Source organism: Oryx dammah, unplaced genomic scaffold (genome assembly GCF_014754425.2).
Source record: "Oryx dammah isolate SB20612 unplaced genomic scaffold, SCBI_Odam_1.1 HiC_scaffold_18, whole genome shotgun sequence".
NCBI lineage: Eukaryota > Metazoa > Chordata > Mammalia > Artiodactyla > Bovidae > Oryx > Oryx dammah.
The window spans coordinates 24,593,516-24,614,793 of NW_024070202.1; the positions used below are offsets into that span (position 1 = coordinate 24,593,516).

Consider the following 21,278-nt stretch of genomic DNA (forward strand, 5'->3'; position numbering starts at 1 on the left):
TCCTTAAAGGCAACAACAATGCTCTATTCTTGCATAATTCTTAGGGCAAAGTGTAATCTATAAATAAAATTTTGCTCATTTAACTCAAAATATGAAAAGAATTTTGAATGATTTTTCACTATATATGAGACAAACATAGGATGCATAACATCTAACATAGCTAACCAAACACAACATCTTATAATGTCCTATAAAAATAATTTACAGTATATCATGGCATTTTTTTCCCTAAGAGTTCAAGACATAATTAACATAGACTATTTTCTTTATCAGACTTCCCCTGTGGCTCAGCAGTAAAGAATCTTCCTGCAATGCAGAAGATGGGGGTTCAGACCCCTGGGTCAGAAAGATCCCTTGGAGAAGAAGCAACCCAGTCCAGTATTCTTGCCTGGGAAACTGCAAGGTCAGAAAAGCCTGGCAGGCTACCATTCATGGGGTTGCAAAAGAGCTGAACATGACCAAGTGACTAAACAACAAAATCAAATCTTACTTGTCCATATAATATCCCTGATATGTAGGTTAGAAGATATTCTTAATATTCATGCATATCTATAGTGAAAAAAATTCTACATATACCAAGTAATATATAATCATACCAGCTCTAATAATTCATGTCAAATTTATCCTCAGTGAAATATAAACATAATCAAGATAAAGTAGCATGTCTGTATGCTCTCGAAAATTCAGTTTTCTAGTTATTTTTGAGCATCTACATATAAATACTAATGCCTTAATCACATAGGGATACAATGAACTCTTCTATGAAGCAAATGAGATAAACGATATAGAAAAAATAATGGATCAATCATATTACCATCAGATTACCTAAAAAGGGACATTTTAAAAAAACTGACAAATGTAGTAAGGTAAAGCTTTATGATTTCCTAAAGGAAATCAGTCCTGAATATTCACTGGAAAGACTGATGCTGAAGCTGAAACTCCAATACTTTGGCCACCTGATGTGAAGAACTGACTCATTTGAAAAGACCCTGATGCTGGGAAAGACTGAAGGCAGGAGAAGGGGACAACAGAGGATGAGATGGTTTGATGGCATCACCGACTCAATGGACATGAGTCTGAGTAAACTCCGGGAGTTGGTGATGGACAGGGAGGCCTCAAATGCTGCTGTCCATGGGGTTCGGACAGGACTGACTGACTGAACTGAACTGAACAGCTTTATGAAGGGTCTTTTAAAGCAATATTTGCTTCTTCATCTAATGATACTGAAATATGCTATGTGCAAAGATGTTGGGGTTTTTTTTAGTGCTCTTTTCCTGTCTGGCTGGGGGAAGTCTAACTGAAGTTAAGAGGGGCCTGCATAATGGAAACCCACTAGACAAGGTGCCCTAAGCTAAACAGTTTTGATTTGATTCTTACCAGGATCAAAGCTGGCCAAATGCAAAATTTTCTAGGTCTAAGTAGCAGCCCTGGGTCGGAAAGATCCCCTGAAGAAGAAAATGGCAACCCACTCCAATATTCTTGCCTGGAAAATTCCATGGACAGAGGAGCCTGGCAGGCTACAGTCCATGGGGTCGCAAAGAGTCTGATATGACTGAGCAACTAACACACACACACAAATAAGCAGCAGTGGCGATGGGTCAAAACTTTGGCATGCAGGGCCGTTACTTTTTCTCTGCGGGATCATGGGCTGTTTCACTGAATGGTACGGCGGCGCTGCTGGAAATTCTTCAGACTCATAGATCGCATTTCTGGGCTCGTCACATAACCCTGTATTGTTGACTGGCTCCCTACCTTAGCAGGGCAGGCAGGCTTTATCAGGTGTGAAAAGTGGTTTGCGATATGTCAGACACAGGCTGACTGTATTTTACTATAAGCTACTGGGACCGGCTGAGTTAGTTATTACGTGATGTGTGAGCTCTCAGGTCGGCTGTGTTTACACAATGCCAATTTACCTGGCTCTAAGTGGAACCTGCTGTCCATTATCCACTCTTTTAGCTACAGATTTGCAAACTTCCACATCTTCCGTGCATTTTGCTATTCTGGTAACGTGTGAACAAAACTTTCCGATGATTGCTTTCTTTTTTTTTCCCCTTAACTTTTCCATGGGCTGTTCTGGCAGAGGCAAACTCAGTCACAGCCCAGAATATTCAGATAGGTCCCTCTCACAAGGATGCATGTTCTCACGTGAATCAAAAGTATTTTCGCCAATTTGGAGCCACATTCAGTTTGAAATCTGTGGCTAATTATTCTTTATGAGGGGACAATGCTTTACTCCCTTCAGTAATATAAGTCTGGAAACTGACAGCAAAGCCAGAGCATTTTTTCTCATGAGCAATTCAATTTGAATGATTCATGGTTAACACATTCCCTTATATAAGCATGAATGAACAAACTCACATTGAGGAAAGCCTATTAAGTGGTGTTTATTTTTGAAACCAATTTCTTTTAACTTCCTCAGTATTCAACAGTACTTCAAAAATACCACAGACACACACAAACATACAAAACTTGGGCCAGTACTTGGAAGAAGGGTTACATGCAGTGTATCTATCTATATGCATGCCCCTTGAAACTAGAAATATACAAGAAGATGGTTTATACATCCCATGACTGAATTTGAACAAAAGTCTGGCTATAATTCAACATTTATATCCAAAAGCAACTTAACCAAGTGCCTGAATTCCAAATCTAAGAAGCTCACAAAGTGAAATCTAATGACTAAAACCATGTGAATTGTGCACAGTTACATTTACAATGATCACCCAGGAATAATTACATTGTAATTTACATGACAAAGAGTGGGTATGTGCATCTTGACTTCATTACCTAAAAGAGACTGTCAATGCAATTTAAGTAGAGTAGCACCAATGGCAATTAATTCTGTGGGCACTTACACCCTTGGATCTATGATTCTGCTGTGGTTTCCACCCATGATGGTCCCACTTTTCCCTTCCTATTAAAAACATGCTCCTTGGGATTGCATTTCTGGACTTCTATAATCTTGGATTTCAAACATCTTTTTGGACTTTTCTTGCCTGCACTTTCCAAAGTCCATCATTTGCTGACCCTTAAGCTCCTTCTACCTTCACCTGACTAACTCTTCTTTGGTGGAAAATGGGTGGGAGCCTTGGATGAGGCTTTTGGCAAATGGCACTTTAGCTTCCATCTGTTTCCCAGCTGTTTCAACCGAGGCAAAACTCCCTCCGTTTTCTTCAGCCTCCCATATCCTACGCCAAATGGTAGGTGTGAGGGAGGGGAGTCTGGAAACTGCCTTCCTTTCTTCCCTACAACCACAAACAAAATGTCACCATCTGTACAGTACATTGCAATGTAAAATATTACAATTGTTATTTCTCGTCTCAGATACTTTAATGCACATGTGGGTGCACTCTCACACTCCCTCGTCGCTTGGAGGACACGTTGACTTATGTGTTCAGGTAGGGCTGGCAGTCCCAGTTCTCTAACCTTTTGCTCCCTGGGACTATGCTAATGGAAGAAGTCTGCAATACTTCCGTGGAGGATAAAAATTGCCCTCCAAGGATCGTTTCTGTCTAGCATTTAGAACTTCTCCACATGTGACTTTTTATTTCCCCTAGTGCAAGAGGATGCCAAAAGATAATAATGTTTTATGGAAGACAAGTAATGTAAGGGCTTGGTCTGTTCACCAGTGGCACAGAATACCTCTTAGCAAAAGAGAAATAATAAAGTCTGATTGAGTATATTTTTGGCTACCCTGAGTAAACTTTTTAACTCGTTTAAATGAAGAACATAATTTACCAATGTCTGTAAAAATATCAAAATGTAAAGGAATGCTCTTATAGCTCAGACTAAAATGAATACTTATTTCATATTCTGAAGAAAGAATGAATGTTAAGCCATAGTCTATAGTTTTTTGCAACTTTTTGTATTAATGTTTTGTAGGCTATTCAAAATGAGAGATGCTCTGCTATTAACAAAGCTCCACAAATAGCAGATATTGGAAGCTAACAATTATATTTACAGAGGCATAAGAATTGTGGATAGAGGTAGGGAACTTAATAGAATAATCCTATTGATGCTAGTAATTTTCACATTTAAACGGGAAATCGCCTGTCTTATGAGAAACTTATCCAACTTGCTACTCAAGATTTTTAATGAGTGGGCATTTCAAAATTTCCAGGGTTTTTTTTTTTTTCAGGGTAAACGATCTTCCCCAGGGGTTTTTTAATCCTCTAGTTGATTCACTCTCCAGATCTGAGAACCACAGCCATGCTAAGCTTCTATTACTAATGAATGTGTCTCTTATACATTAAGTGGGAAAAAAAAGGAGGGAGGTTGAAAATTACTGTGCTAAATCTAGAATAGAAATTAGCATTGAAACTATCCACTATTTCTTACAGCACTGATATGAAAAATCTGTAGCCATTATAACAGTTTCTCTTTACTTATAAAGAAGTGAAAGTGAAAGTCACTCAGTCGTGTCAGACTCTTTATAACCACATGAACTGTGTAGTCCAAGGAATTTTCCAGGCCCGAATACTGGAGTGGGTGACCTTTCCCTTCTCCAGGGGATCTTCCCAACCCAGGGATGGAACCCAGGTCTCCTGCATTGTAAGTGGATTCTTTACCAAGCCTAATTATCAAAGATTAAAAAAAAGAAATTTCTATTTTTAATAACAGTTTAGTATTGATAATAGTAATAGTTGTATTTAACATGCAAAAGTCATCCTATGGGCTGGACCAGTGATTATCAACTGGTGGATATACTCTTTCATCATCCAGTCTCCCTGCTCATTGCTTCCTTGATTATTCATGGGATTGTCAAGTTATGCTTTCAGGAATGAAATAAGTCAGATAAATCTCACATTATGAAACAGAAGATATATTTATTTTTCTAACATTTGTGTTGCCAAATGTATGTTTTGAACAGATAATTTTTAAAGAACATCCTATTTATTTCTGTTAAAGGCATTTAGGCTCTTACTTGCTAGGAGATAACTGAAAGATTAACCATATATGGCTGAAACTTTTATGAAATAAAATAGTTACTATTATATTAGAGTAAATTTTAGTTTACACATTTGACTTTTTTCCAATACATTTGGGGCATGTTGTTTACAACTAATTCTGAAAGTGAGAAGAATCAAAATTCAGTATATATGACCATGTCAATATTTAGCAGTAGCTACCCACATAAGCAATATTACAATTAGCAACATTACATAATCATGCAAAATTACATGATGTAATTGCATAAAGGGAAAGAATATGAAGACTTGAGATACTTTTTAAAATCTGTACACTTTTAGATTACATTTTAGAATGAGAGAAAACGAGAGACTGATAATACCACAGAATTATTCTTAAAATTGTTACCTATTTAATAACTTACTATGAATATGGATATAAATAATATGAAAACAAATATCTGAGAATTTCCTTAAAAATAAGTTGTTTGGGTCTCTAAAGTCATCCACACCTTAATATGTAGATGGTTTCTCACAGTAGGTAATAATCTTACCTTGGCATTACACTGCATTCCTAGAATAAACTGGCAGATCCTACAACTAAGTCCTTCTCTTTGCTTCCTTCTTCCTCTATAATTTTAAAATAACAGCAGTTAAAGGAATTTTAGCCAATTTAAATCAGATATGGGCATTTGAACAGCCGTACTTCTAATCCATGAATACGAATGCCTTTCCATTTATCTGTGTTTTCTTCAATTTTTCTCATCAATATCTTAAGTTTTTCATGTACAGGTCTTTCATCTTTTTGATTAAATTTATTCTTAAATATTTTATTCTTTTTGATATGATTGTAAATGAGATTGTTTGTTTTCTTGAGTTCTCTTTCTGATAACTTGTTACTAGTGTATATCACTGCTCTGTGGTAGCCTAAATGAGTGTCATGCTGTGCTAAGTCGCTTCAGTCGTGTCCGGCTCTTTGCGATCCCATGGACTGTAGCCCATCAGGCTCCTCTGTTCATGGGAATCTCCAGGCAAGAATACTGGAGTGGGTTGTTGTGCCCTTCTCCAGGGGATCTTCCCGACCCAGGGATCGAACCCATGTCTCCTGTGGCTCCGGCACTGTAGGCGGATTCTTCATTGCTGAGCCACCTGGGAATCCCAACCTAAATGAGAAGGAAATCCTAAAAAAGAGGGGATATATTTGCCATAGAGCAGAAACTAATACAACATTGTAAAGTAACTATACTCCAACAAAATTTAACTTAGAAATGCAACATATGTTTTGTATATTAATTTTGTGTCCTGCAACTTCACTGAATTTATTTGTTAGTTCCAACAGTACTTTGGTAGAGTCCTTGGGGGTTTTCCATATACAGTATCAGGTCATCTGAAATAGTGGTAGTTTTTACTTCTTCTGGTCCCATGCAATACTTGGGGTATACTTAAACTAAAATGCTATTCATTGTTTATCTGGATTTTAAATTAAACTGGGAGTCCTGTGCAATATCTGACGACGCTAAAGTGGAGCTGGGGCTTGCTATAGCATCTAGTGAGTAGAAGCCCGGGATGCTGCTAAACCTCTTACAATGCCCAGGACAGCCATCACCACCCATTTATCTTGAATGGGTTCATATTTCCCTGCATATAAATATAGTAAGAATTATCCAGTCCAAAATGTCAGTAGTGCTGAGGGTAGGAATTATGAACTATGTGCAATCTGTTCCTTCACTTGGTATACCATTTAATCTTTGGGGTTTTAAATTTTAAAATCCTAACACTGATTTGGTACTTTTTTATCTGAATGTGTATAACCATGGCATTATAGAAATAAATTGGAGTTAATATTACTTGGCTTCATCTGCCATCAATTACATGATAGACATGTGCTTTGAAAAATTAGTTAATATAAAGCAATATTTAGTAGCACTTTCTTTTTTTTAAAGCTGAGGGTCATTAAAATTTTTATAACAGATGAAGGCCCCTTAGAGTTATCATGGAAATCACAATCCATGATTTCAGCATGAAAATCAAAGATCCAAAAGAGATTCAAAATTAGGTGCTTAGCACTGGGAATATGAAGATGAATTAAGGCAAATATCTTACTATTAAATTACCTAGAGTCTAGAATCCAGAGGTGCAAAGCAGACATGAAGATAAATAAAAAGCTCAATAATTTATAAGAGTTACTGCTATAAAAATATATTAAAGTCACTTGCCAAAAAATATACAATGAATTGCCAAAAAAAGGGCTCAGAACAACAGTGTAAGTGCAAGCCCTTACACCCTTAGAAGATACAGACTTGTCTTCTATAATATAAAATAAACTTTATGGAAGTTCTGTTGTTGTATGTCCGAGGGATTTATCAAGCTGCTAGCAGAATTGGTGCTGAGTTTTCTGGGCCCTCATTGCAAAAACTGTATGGTGCTGTCCAATATAGAAAGGGATCTCAGTGCTTTTTGCCCCATTGACAGATGTAAATTAGAGATGTCACAATTCTTCCGGCCACCGTCAAGTTACCTAGATTTCTGATTTCTGAAAAGCCTTTCTTTCTTTCCTCATCCTCTCAAGGACACAGTAAGACCATGTAACTCCAAGTCATTTGCTGACATAAGAGCTGAATAGGAGGTGAATGGGGAGTGGATCTGGAGGTTTGCACCTGCTTCATGCCCTTGACTATTGCTTCCATGTGTATTAAAATATAAATGTGAATGCCATTTTAATTGCTCACCCCCAATTACTAAATAAATGAGAACAATGCTGCTGCTGCTGCTGCTAAGTCACTTCAGTCATGTCCGACTCTGTGCGACCCCATGGACTGCAGCCCACCAGGCTCCTCCGTCCATGAGAACAATAGTTGACATCAAACATTTATATTCTAGTAGGGGAAATAAGGGTTTCCTGTTAGCTCAGACAGTAAAGAATCTGCCTGCAAGGCAGGAGACTTGGGTTTGATCCCTGGGTTGGGAAGATCCCCTGGAGAAGGGAACGGCTACCCACTCCAGTACTCTTGCCTGTAGAATTCCATAGACAGAGGAGCCTTGCAGGCTACAACTGAGTGACTTTCACTTTCCCTTTCAGAAGAAATAAATAGTGGCAGAATGTGGTAAGCATTGTATTTAAGAAACAAGATCATTTCTTAGGATCCCAGAGGAGTGGTGCACTTTTAAACTAATAAGATCGGGGAAAATATAATGGAAAGCTGTATGTCAAAAACTCTTCCCTAAGGCTCCTGCTCCCATTGAAGGTACAATGTTGATTCTTGTGAAAGCCACTGCTATCAAGTACAATCCAAGTAGGTGCATGAGCCTGATTCTGTTGCATTCCCTTGTTCTAGGATGTAGCTAGAGGCACAAAATTAATTCTGGGCTTCTGTAACTAAGCCTAGAAGTGTATAGCAAAATTGGAGAGTTACATTTACCCTGAAGACATGTGCTGATTTTGTTTTTGTGTTAAATACCTGAATTTAGTGCATGCTAAGTCACTTCAGTCGTGTCTGACTCTTTGCAACCTCATGGACTATAGCCCACCAGGCTCCTCTATCCTTGGAATTCTCCAGGCAAGAATACTGGAGTGGGTTGCCATCCCCTCCTCCAGAGGACCTTCCTGACTCAGGTATCGAACCCGTGTCTCTTGCATTTGCAAGTGGGCTCTTTACCACTAGCACAACCTGGAAAGCTCTTGAATTTGGTGTGAGAACTAAATTTATGTTAAATTTGACTCAAGTTGCATTATATTTCCACTTAATATGTCTTTGGATTCTTTTGAAATTTTTAGCAAAAAATAGTGTCTTTATTAAATATATTTGGAATTGTACAATATCAATCATATTAGTTTTGTAAAAGTTTATTAGTTCTTTGATAGTTTACCCTGTATTTATGTCACGAAGAAAGAACCATTTGATTGCACCTTACTATCAGAAAGGGCTCACAGTAAATAAATAATTGAAAAGGCAAGGTAGTGAATTTAAAGTAAAATTAACTGTTCACATCTCATTACTTGAAAACAAAGGGACTCCATTTAGAAGAAGTTGTAAGGTAAAACTGGATTCATATATTGACAGGCACAAAAAGTGGGAACTGAAATGAGATATGGCTGAGATATCTATTTTATTTTATTTTTATTACATATATTTTTACTGAGGAAAATAGACATAATATTATAGCAGTTTCAGATATACAACATAGTGATTCAACACAGTGAATCATACTGTGGAATGATTCCTACAATGATTCTAGTTATCTTCTGTAACCACACAATTTTAATACAATATTATTGACTTTATTCCCATATTTTACATCCCTAGGACTTGTTTATTTTATAACCAGAAGTTTGTACTTGTTGATCTCCTTCACCCATTCCATGGACCTCAGGCCTATAACTTCCCTCTGGCAAACACCAATATGTTCTCTGTATCTGTGAGATAACATATTAATAAATGCAAGTTATGCAACTCTCTCTAGGAATGACCAACTTGAATCAGAATTTACTGTAAGTGCCTTATGTATAAACAACACCACTTTTATACCACAGCCAAGCCTTATCTCTTCCCAGCCAATGACTAGACTGCTCATGAAGTGTTTTTCTTAATGCCATGTTTCAATGATACATTAAAGCCCATAAGAGCTATGATAAATTCATTATTTTAGTAAATATATATCATTAATGAAGTTGGCTTAATTAATGAACCTTGAATTAAAATGCATGAATTTTAGAACTTGAACAGATTCCCACAAATCTTTTAGTTCCACTTGCTGCAGTTATGGAGGAGAAATAAAAAGACTCAGAATGATTAAACGTGCTCATCAGAGATCACATACTATTAGGTGATGTTTTTAGGGCTCAAGTGTCATTCAGCTATAGAAAGAGACATGAAAGCCTTCTTTCAGATCCTTAAATATCCTTCCCTATTGCATGGCCTCTTCACAAGTACAAGGATTCAAGAAACATCATTATTTAATTGTGATATTAAATATAGCTATCCCTTCCCAGGTGTCACTAGTGGTAAAGACTGCCTACCAGTGTAGGAGATGTAAGAGGCACGGGTTCAATCCCTGAGTCGGGAAGAGCCTCTGGAGAAGGACAAGGCACTCCAGTACTCTTGCCTGCAGGATCCCGTGGACAGAGAAGCCTGGTGGCCTACAGTCTACAGAGTCACAAAGAGTCAAACACAACCAAACCACTGAATCGACTTAGAACAAACATGGCTGTGAAAACTGCACAGAATATTTATGACCCAAGATGCCAAATGAGCAGATGTTAAGAGCACAGTTTCTGCCATTTGTCTGCTTATTCAACCATGAACTTGCCTTTTCCTCATATTTAACACAGAATTAAAGTGAACAGGATTAAATTAAGTAAATCATTTAGCACCATAACTGCATACTCTAGGCACTCAGTAATTAACTGCAAGCTCTAGCGATTATTAGTGGGGACTGGGCTCTAAGAACCTCAGCAACTGAAAATGATCGATTCGATAGAATTAGGAGTTAGACATTTTTTTCAAGCATATGAAAATGTAGAAACAAAAGTCTACCTAAAACCCAGGAAGTTTAGGTTTTACACAGTAACTAGCAGAGTTTTATTTTACATTGAAAAATGGACAAATCTGTAAAGGGATTTTTGGCTAGTCTACAAATGAAGCTGCAGGTTTAATTGTGATATTTCCAATGAAACTGTTGAGGTGACACTTCACAAGGCCCAGTGGGATAACTGTATGAATTTTTGTCTCCTCTAAAGGTTAAAAACTGGAGTCAAATTGTGTGTTTGTGTGTGTGTGTGTGTGAGTGTGTGTGTGTGTAACTGTGTGTGCTTCTTCTCCTGCAAAGAATCCTAGAAGCCAGGTATATAGTTTTAGGTAAAGAAGAGTCATTTTCTGCCTTGATATCTGAGTACATAAAATGTATAACTAACATTCTTAAATGGGTTAAAAAATAAGATCATGTGTTTACTGAGCAACATTATGAACCCATTATATTGTCCACTCACAACTTTCTTCATATAGAAAGTTTGAGAAGTAAATAACATAAGTATTTTTTAACCACAATAGTAATTGTAGAAATAATTATATGGGAATATTAATAGCAAATGACTTATAAATTGATTTTGCTTTAATTTCCAAGTATACAAAACAGATATAAAATATTAAGTAATAGATAACAGTAATAAAATAAAAAAGATTGGAAAATCCCAATAAACTCAGGATTCTAGCCCAGGCACCAAGCAGCAGTTGGTTTCCTGTTGATTGCTGCTGGTAGAGTTCAATGCTTTGGGATGTATTTCCCTACTGCAGCTGTCTTGGCAAGAAAGAAAACCATCTCACGGTTACCAATCTGTATTAAGTCAATTTGTGACTGCTTTCATAAAGGAATTTTCACAATTGGGATAAGGCTAAGAATTTAGGACTTACATTCAAGGAACATTACTTATATACACTCAACAGGCAGAATTCTATTTGCAGTAGAGTAGTACATGCTTTCTAAAAAAAATAAAAAATACAATAAAAATAAAATCAGTGCTCTGTGATTAAGTCAACTTGTGATTTAATAATTTTCCAAAATATAATGAAAAATTCTGATGCGAGTATGTTTGAACATAATAATATTAAAAAGACAAAGAAGTGCTGCTGAAAGTTCCCAACGTATACAACTCATATATCATCATCTTTCTCCCCATAATTATTACCAGTATTTACTATCTAATATGTATTTTGAGCTGGGAAAACTTGCAACAAAATTTACTTTGAAAAAAATCTGAAACATGAGCTCTAACCAAAAAGATGAAACAATTTAAAAGAATTTCTGATGGTAACATGTTAAGAACTACTGGGTTATGCAATAAAGAATATGTACAGAAAGTTGGTTGCTGACAGAGACCAGTGAAACCAGAATAGCTGCAATGAATAAGAAAAAAAGATGAGAGTCCATTTACTATATAAACGTTATTCTGAGAGATGAAGGAAGAGATTGACATCAGAGACACTGATTATAGAGTTACACATTTTGGACAAAAGAAGGCAGGAATGATGGTCAGGTCTGGGATCTGCTGGTTTGTGAAGAAAGGAGTATTAGAAATTAACAATCTTGTTGAGCTCTGAGGCTCAATAATAAAGTGGCATTTGCATACCAATTTATGTTATAATCCGTCTCTGAATCAGGCTGTCACTGCTACTGCTAAGTCGCTTCAGTCGTGTTCGACTCTGTGCGACCCCATAGATGGCAGCCTATGAGGCTCCCCTGTCCCTGGGATTCTCCAGGCAAGAACACTGGAGTGGGTTGCCATTTCCTTCTCCAATGCATGAAAGTGAAAAGTGAAAGGGAAGTTGCTCAGTCATGTCCGACTCTTAGCGACCCCATAGCCTACCAGGCTCCTCCATCCATGGGATTTTCCAGGCAAGAGTACTGGAGTGGGATGCCATTGAATCAGGCATCCACAGCCAAATACTATATGATAAGAGTGTGGTTTGTTAGACAAACATGAAAATTCATTACATAACGTGCTCGGACATAGAACAATATGACATAGTGCTTATCCTAAGGTAGATTACAGACAAGTTGGGGATGAAAGCGGCTTAAGATAAATCCACAGGTAATTAAAAGTAATCATTTTGGGTATACTATCATGGCAGTTTGATGTTTGCTGTCAAAAGTTGATATTTTGGAAGGCATAATCTGTGCTTTTGTTAAGAGTAACTTGTGAGAAATACCTGGATAATATTATTATTTGTCCCTTTCATGGGGAGGGGAGCAATTTTAGAAAGATACATCTGTATATTTGCATATTAACATCTACCCATGAAGCCTTCCTTTATTCCCACATGTGGCATAAAACATTTTGTCAAGCCTTAAGAAATGCTAACTATATAAGGAGCTTCTAAAATTTTACTTTGTGCCTATGTGCTCAGTTTCATCTGATTCTTTGTAACCCTTTGAACAGTAGCCTGCCAGGATCCTCTGTCCATGGGGTTTTTCCAGCAAGAAATACTGAAGTGGGTTGCCATTTCCCCGTCCAGGGGATCTTCCCAACATAGGGATCAAACTTGCATCTCCTGTGTCTCCTACATCGCAGGCAGATTTTTCTTTTTTTTTTTTTTACCAGCTGAGCCATTGGGGAAGCCCCAAAATACTTTTTAGAAGTCCTAAATGAAATTACCTTTATATAGAAACTTAAGAACTTAAATGCAATTATCTATGCATTCAGAATATTTTCAAGACTAACGTGAAGGTAACACAGTTAAGAATTTCACTAGGAAATTCACTCTTCACTGAAGTCTGAAAAATAAAAATGATCATAATTACTTTTTATATTAGATTTGCAAAATTTTCTACACTTATTTTGAATGTCTACAAATATATAACATATAAATGATATAAAGTTAATTCTGTGACAAAGTAAAGATTTCATCTGGGTCCTGCGGACAATTCATGGCTTGTCCATTGAGTTAAGGCATTCTGTCAAAACTCAGAATTTAATCATTTTCTCACATGTCACAGAGCAGAGCTCATAATTTTTGAAATGAAAGTTAGGTATTAAATAGCATTCAGAATTTCACTACTATGTACAGGGAAAGGGGCTTGAAGTATAAACATGTTTGTTGTACTTAATACTTGTGGGTCAACACCTGTGTTGTACAAGAGGAGTATAAAATTTACTCCTAAAATGTAATTTTCCAACACCCACACATATATAAAGTGTATCCTCTGCTTTCTTGCAATAATTTTCAATCAGTGGAAAAAAGTCTTAATTGTATACATTTTTAAAACTTTTGCATTGATTAAACAGAATTGTGATTATAATTAAAGCTACATACATTTTACAGTTTTACATATTATTTATAAATTTTATATATTTAGAAAGGAAGAATGACTGAGAGAAAGTAGCAGGAGCTTTGAAGCCAGCCAATCTGAGTTAGAAATCCACTATAGCTACTTACAACCTGTGTGGTCTTAAGTCTTTTGAAATTCAGAGTCCCCATTTACAGAATTCACATATGATTGCTGTACAGAGGAAAATGAGCAAATTTATAGTGTGTATATCTGAGATGTATTATGAATCCAATAATATACACCTATTATTAATAACATTATTAAACTTAAAATGTATCATAAGTAAGATTTAACTAACTGAAATTTTTACTAAATCACATTTATTAGTCTTTTAATTTTATTTGAATCACTTAGCTGTCACTTCCCACCTAACTTTTAGTTAAATACATCTTGATTTGTTTTTTAAAAATGATATTGATTTCAAAAGAAGGTAATAATATTTTCTAGCTCTTTCAACCAGCACTCATTTTAAAAGACCCAGCTGTGCTCATAATTTCTTTGGCCAATCAACAAGGTTTAATTATGTTTCCTTTTTAAAAATAAATGGGTTTTGCAAGTCTGTATGATTTTCTTTCTTTCATACTTTGTTTTTACAGTTTTGCTACTAAAAACTGTAGTCAAAATTAAAGCGTACATTTTTCCTGAGTGTAATTAAATGTCATTGTCTTTTTTTTTTTTTTTCCAAAGTGGTGGTGGTTTAGTCGCTAAGTCATGTCTCACCCTTGCAGTCCCGTGGACCTGTCAGGCTCCTCTGTCCATGGGATTCTCCAGGCAAAAATACTGGTGTGGGTTGCCATTTCCTTCTCCAGGGGATCTTCCCAACCCAGGGATCAAAGCCAGGTCTCCTGCATTGGAGGCAGATGATCTACCAAATGAGCTACGAGGGAAGACCTCATATTTTCAAAGTAAGCCCCCCAAAAAGTGTATATATGTTTGTGTGTGTGCATGCATATATATTTATACTCTAGATATTTAAACTATTTTGTTTTATTTAGTCATCATTTTCCACATAAGCAAATTTTGGCAGATATGTGAAGCATGTCCAGATTTTTAAAATTTCAATTACTTATGCAATATTTGAATCCTCTTTTTGAATGACTGCAAATGAATTTTATCCAATTTACCACTTTCATGTTGTATATATTCTTACCATAGGGTGATGTCAACTAGCTCTGAAACTTCCTGAAAACTTAACATTGCCTTTCTAGAGCTACTACTAACTGGCTCTCTAGCACACTGTTATGACACCTCACTATTCCATAAAGCTAGATTCTGGTATTTAGAAGCTGTCATAAGAGCATGGATAAGAGTCAGACACGACTGAGCGACTTCACTTTCACTTTTCACTTTCATGCACTGGAGAAGGAAATGGCAACCCACTCCAGTGTTCTTGCCTGGAGAATCCCAGGGACGGGGGAGCCTGGTGGGCTGCCATCTCTGGGGTCGCACAGAGTCGGACACAACTGAAGCGACTTAGCAGCAGCAGCAACCATCTATAGTTAGAACCTTCTAGAAAAAAAAGGTTAGGTTTATCTATTCTTAGCCTAATCTAACATAATTCTTCTGGCTATGTTGATCTGGCAATTCATCAAGACAGGTAAATCACAAAGGCTAAGCTCATGTCACTGTGACAGAGAAAGAGCTAGAAGTTGCTATAAATTTTTCATCCTGTGCAACACACAGTGAGCTGATGCTAATCATAGATTATTGAGGTATGCAGCAATGACCACCACATCTGAGTGTTTTGTTGTTTAAATGAAACAATAGCTATGCCAAATCTAAAGCATAGAATGAAAGATGTAAAGAAGAAAAAGACCATCTTCAACACCTGAGTAATGGAAACTACAAGCACAGACAACTAAAAGTACTGGAAACTAAAAAACCTCCAAATTTCCTGCCATTGAAATAATAACTTCATTTTAAGATGGATGTTGATATTTTCTCTTGAAGATATTTCCACACTGAAATTACTTAAGCAACTTGTGACCTAAAACAAAGGAAAATATAAACAATTGTTTGGAAGACAACAGAGTATCTAAAATGTCAGGACTATCTAAAATGTCAAGAAAGGAAAAAAAAAAATTTCTTAACTGCTTTCTTGGTTATCATGCTATTTTAAGTAGCAGAAAACGTAAGTAAACCATACAGTGTACCTAGTTTCTAGAAAGAGTTGGCTTACAAATAGCAAACAGAAGGAAAATAAATAAGCTTTGCAGTATTCTGAGACATAGGTATGTGTATTTTTGTGTCCTGTGCATTTTGTTTCACATATATTAAGTGTGTGCTTATGTACTTGCGGCAGTACTAAGGGAAAATTTTCCTATTTTTAAGCGTATATTTAATTACAACATCAAATTACACTTATTCCATAATGACTGGTTTCTACAAAAAATACTGTAAATTTTAAAAAATGTGCTTATAATTAAGCTCCATGTAAGTAGCCACACAATAAATGTCAATTAATCTACACAAAACACCAAGTTTTCTGGCAATAGCTTTGGAAATGGAAATAGCAGTACACTTGATGTGGAAATCTCAGTGGTGTGAAAGAAACCCTGTTCATTTATTTAATAGTTGTAATCCTTTTATTTTCAATTTACTGCCAGCCTCATAGATTTATTAAATGAACACATGAGATAATATACATGAAAGTACTTTATAAACATCCCCATAAATAAATAGAATGTTCTACCTGGGAGAAAATTTCTATAGCACTTTGAAAATATATTTTTACAATATAATTGTATTTTTTCCTTCCTAGCGACTTCACTTTTCACTTTCATGCATTGGAGAAGGAAATGGCAACCCACTCCAGTGTTCTTGCCTGGAAAATCCCAGGGACAGGGGAGCCTGGTGGGCTGCCTTCTATGGGGTTGCACAGAGTCGGACACGACTGAAGCGACTTAGCAGCAGTAGCAGACACTAAATAAAGTGATACTGATTTTCTATTACTGTCTCATTCAAATACCTATACATTTCCTTCTGTCAACTCTGGAATACACTATTTCTCAACTGAAGAAGAGACTACCTTTGCAACACAGAAAAGTTTTCCACTTGAGTTTGAAGTATGTCAAACTCAGTAAAACCCATGATATGAAAGATCTAGGCTGTTAGAAATACTGTACTGAAGTGTTTATAATATAATTGCTCATTATATTACAGAGTTCCTAGTGTGCTTAATTAGCTATAAAGCAATGACTTATTAAAAGAAAATACTCCATGGAACCTAAGTTTTTTCTAATGAAAAGAGAACATTCCATAATTCATAATTACAGTTAAACATCAATTTGAGGAAAGCACTAGCATTTTTCATTTAAATAAATCACACTGATCTAAAATTAACAACCAGATTGTCTGTCTGTCTGCCTGCTCAGTCATGTTCGACTCTTTGAGACCCCCTGGACTGTAACTGGCCAGGCTCCTCTGTCCATGGCATTTTCCAGGCAAGAATACTGAGTTGGTTGCCATTTCCTCATCCAGGGGATCTTCCTGACCCAGGGATCGAACCTACATCTCTGTGTCTCCTGCACTGGCAGATTCTTTACCACTCTACCACCTGGGAAGCCCTAATATCCATATTTGTGGCTTAGTAAATGTTTTATTGACTCTGTATTGGTCTTCCTTTCTAAGATAATAATTGATTTTAATAAGTGTTTTCTCTTTATTAATAGCTCATTATCGTCAAGGAACTGTACTGAATATGATGTGTATATCTCAAAATGTATTTGCCACACTAAACACAACTTACATGCAGTTTTAACTACACATTCTCTGTATTTATATAGACAAGTATACACAACCAAGAAACAAATGTAACAAATATATTTATTATGTGAAACAAACCCTAGCTAAAGCTAAAACTGTCTAATGTTCATAAATAAGACTAATAGAAAAAGTTCTTATTTTAGGTATTACAATAGTTCTGTAAGAAGAAAGGTTTTATTAGCTTAAGTCTCTGCTGAGAAAAATAAACCATCATACAATTTCCTTAAACCTATGATAACCTGAATATACATGAAATGAGTTTTAGAAGAACAGTTTCATTGCTCATTTTTACCAATAATTCAGATTTGCCTCATGAACTCATCATAACAGTATCTTGCTGAGGCCTCTGTGCTTTCCACATTAAAGTGGTAAGACATTTCCAGACATATGGCTCAAAGATATGTTTTAGTAAATGCTATCGCTAAGTTCAACAAGCACCAAGAGTCTGCTTATTATGGAAAAGTCTACTTTGATGGTTCAATTTCTTTGTCTTCTCATGTTACACTATTTCCTTTCCTCAGCAATTGTATGCATTAACATAGCAAAAGCTCAAGGATCATGATCTAGCTTCTAAAATGTAAAGACAGGAAGCTCAATTTTATGGAACATGAAACTAAAGCTGCTGTGAACAGTCATTATATTCTAGTGGCAACTCTACAAGATTTAAACATTATAATTGCTTTTAATAGCGAAAAAGAACTACAAACCATGGAAAGTTTATTATTGCTATTTTCCTGAAATGGCTAGAACGTAATTTCTCATTTTAAAAGATGACCATTAACAAAACAAGACGACTTTTAAATTTTAGTTAACTGAAAAGAACAATCACTTTTTCGAGGATTAGTATGCCTACATTAGCTCATCTTCTTTCAAAGACTTGACTTCAGAACTTTCTTTTAGTTTTAAATTCCTCAATTTACAAATCATGTTTTGGAGGGTTCACAAGACAAACTCAAATAATGGAAACATAATAATCTCAGAAGAATTTCCTTTATCCATTCATTGAAGTGGGAAAATATGGCCTTGGAAATGTTGAATGTTAACATGTTGATCCTATCATGCTAGAGATATTCCCAAAGGATTCAAATCCATCCTTATGACATGTGTTTTTTAATTAAGTTAATACAGATTTGGAAAAAATATCAAGACTAGGCAAGCTTTGTCTTTCATATCTAAAAAGCCTTCAAGACTTAATGTAATATTTTCTTTTCTGAATTACCATTAGCAGCATGAATAATAAATGTTTACAAAGTACAGCTACTTTAAAAGTTGACTTAAATAGCATTATTTAATTAAATAACAAGACAATTAGGAACCAAATAATGTAGTAGGGGATTTCTTTCTTGTCTTTAAAAATGTAACCAACTACACATAAAAAAAAATAATTTGATGCTTCTGTAAATGAGGAAAAAAATAAAAGTAGGAAAGTGAAGATCACAGAAAATAAATGTGATCACACAGAAAATAAATGATAGATTTCCTCTGGAAGTTTTAAGATAGCCCTCTTTTGGAGGCTGTGTAATCATGGCTGTACTAGAGCGGGAAGGATAGTGGGCCAGAGAAGGGGATCTGTGTCCTTTATTGTTCCCATTAAAGTCATACATAAAACTGTCTCCACATTCCATAAAAATGCCATGGTGCTTCAGGAAAAATATAGACCTGAGACAATAGTTTATTTTGGCTGGAACTAAAGTTCCAGAACTGAAGAGTTACTGCCAGAAATAGGAACCCGCTTTGAGAAGAATTTAACTGAACTAGGATGCTAAGAAAGTGCTGCAGCCTTAATGCCCTAGTGCTTTAGGATATGAATCAAGGGTCCTTTGTTAAGAAGCTTGCAGCATAATTAATCATCCAAGGGAAGTGAAGAGGTTTGAGGTTGCAGCCCAGTTACCCAGGGAATTCCCTTTTCCTCTGGCACCCACTTGCTAGTACAGCTATAAAATAGGAGCAGAAATGTCTCACTCTGGGAATGATTAATAAGAGCCGATTTACATGAAATCAAGTTGTTCTCTAGCTAAGCCTCAGCTGACCTGGGTTCTAGGGAGGCCCTCCGACAACTCCCTGAATAACCAAAGCAAGTCACCCTGTCTGGGCTTCCTTATCTCTGTTCCCCTTATTTTCTCCTCCCAAAACGAAGAATTCTCCAAAAGTCTATGCTTCATCTGCTATCTTCCATTATGAATTTTCATATCTTAACAGTTCTCCATCTTCAAGCTGTCAATTACCATATAAATTCCACTCAAACAATATTTATTGAAGACGTACTAACTGGTAAGTAATATATCATGTAACTTCATTATGTTACTGAGCAACTAAGCACACGCACATAGAGGAAGTATATGTCATATTTCATCTATAAATACCAAAATCAGACACTCAAAATGAATCAGTCACTTATTGTGTGTGTTGGGTGAAGATATTAAGAAAAGGGATATTTAAAAATTTTTTAAATGATTCAAAACATCAAAGAACAGCCTTAGTGCCAGAACAGAGATATAAACACCCATGGTTAATCAAAGAAGAAACAAAATCACATGAAATTGAAGAATCATGAAAGTTTCATGAACAGATTATATTTATGCTAGTATTTTAAAATACAGCAGGGCTTCTACAGTGGGAGGTGGCAGAAGACACCTTTCTAGGTAACAGGGAAATTAAGAGTAAAAAGTAAAGTTAGAGACTGACAGTGAGTACAAACTATAGGAAGTACCCAGAATATACGGTACATGTGGACTAGATGACAAAATCACCCTCAAAAAATAGGTTGAGGACATGTGGTGCCTTGAATGACAGGCTGAGTAAGTAATGTGTTTTTGAAAGAAAAAACAACAAAAAAAGTTCTATCACAGTGGGAAAGAAGGGATATAGCAGAAGTACAGGTGCAGAGCTTATGGGCTCACAGGACAAGGAAAGATAGAGCAGGACACCATGGTGCTATGTCATGGAAAAGTAAAAGAAAGGCTTTCAAATTGAGACAACACCATAGAGACTGTGGGCTTCCCCAACAGCTCAGACAGTAAAGAGTCTACCTGCAATGTGGGACACATGGTTTTGATCCCTGGGTTAGGAAGATCCCCTGGAGGAAGGCATGGCAACCCACTCCAGTATTCTTGCCTAGAGAATCCCATGGACAGAGGAGTCTGGCAGGCTAGAGTTGCAAAGAGTGGGGCACAACTGAAGCGACTTAGCAAGCACACGAGTCAACAGATTCCTGTTAAGTTCTTCAAAACCAAACTAGCTATCTTTTCTAAACTGTCAGTGACACAACAGTTTTCTCAATTCCAGGTTCAAGATCCTTAAAGGATTGTGATTCCGTTTTTCTTCATCCCACACAACCCACTAGTCACATGCTTTGTGTAATTTCCCTCTGAGAAGGCAAACAACGCTCTGAGTCAGGTTTGGCATTTCACACTGATTACCACAACAACCAATTAGCTTTAACACACTAGATAGATAAGCATCTGAATTTGCTTTTACTCTACCTATAAAACTATGTTCCTACTTTGTCAAGGTAGGGACCATATGTTCAAATGATACTGATCTCAGTCTTCTATCCCAAGAACATTTTAAACTAGTTTCATCTCTTGTGAATGCAATTATTCAAAAGACATTTGCTGAATGCTTCCTGTATGCCAGTAACTGTGCTAAGGACAGTAGAGAACAGGAAGATGAGTAAAAATTCTTCCTGCCCCTGGGGCGCTCACAGCGTTGGGGAGGGTTGGGCCGTAGAGGGTGGAGAGAGAGAGGGAGGGAGAGGAAAAAAAAAAAACAAACATGGATGCC

The 21,278-nt window shown here is 36.4% G+C and overlaps 1 protein-coding gene across 1 annotated transcript in view; it reads right to left on the bottom strand.

The window, feature by feature from the left end:
- MEOX2 (mesenchyme homeobox 2) overlaps positions 1-21,278 on the bottom strand; it is a 74,627-nt gene that overhangs the window by 20,854 nt on the left and 32,495 nt on the right. The window lies entirely within an intron of this gene.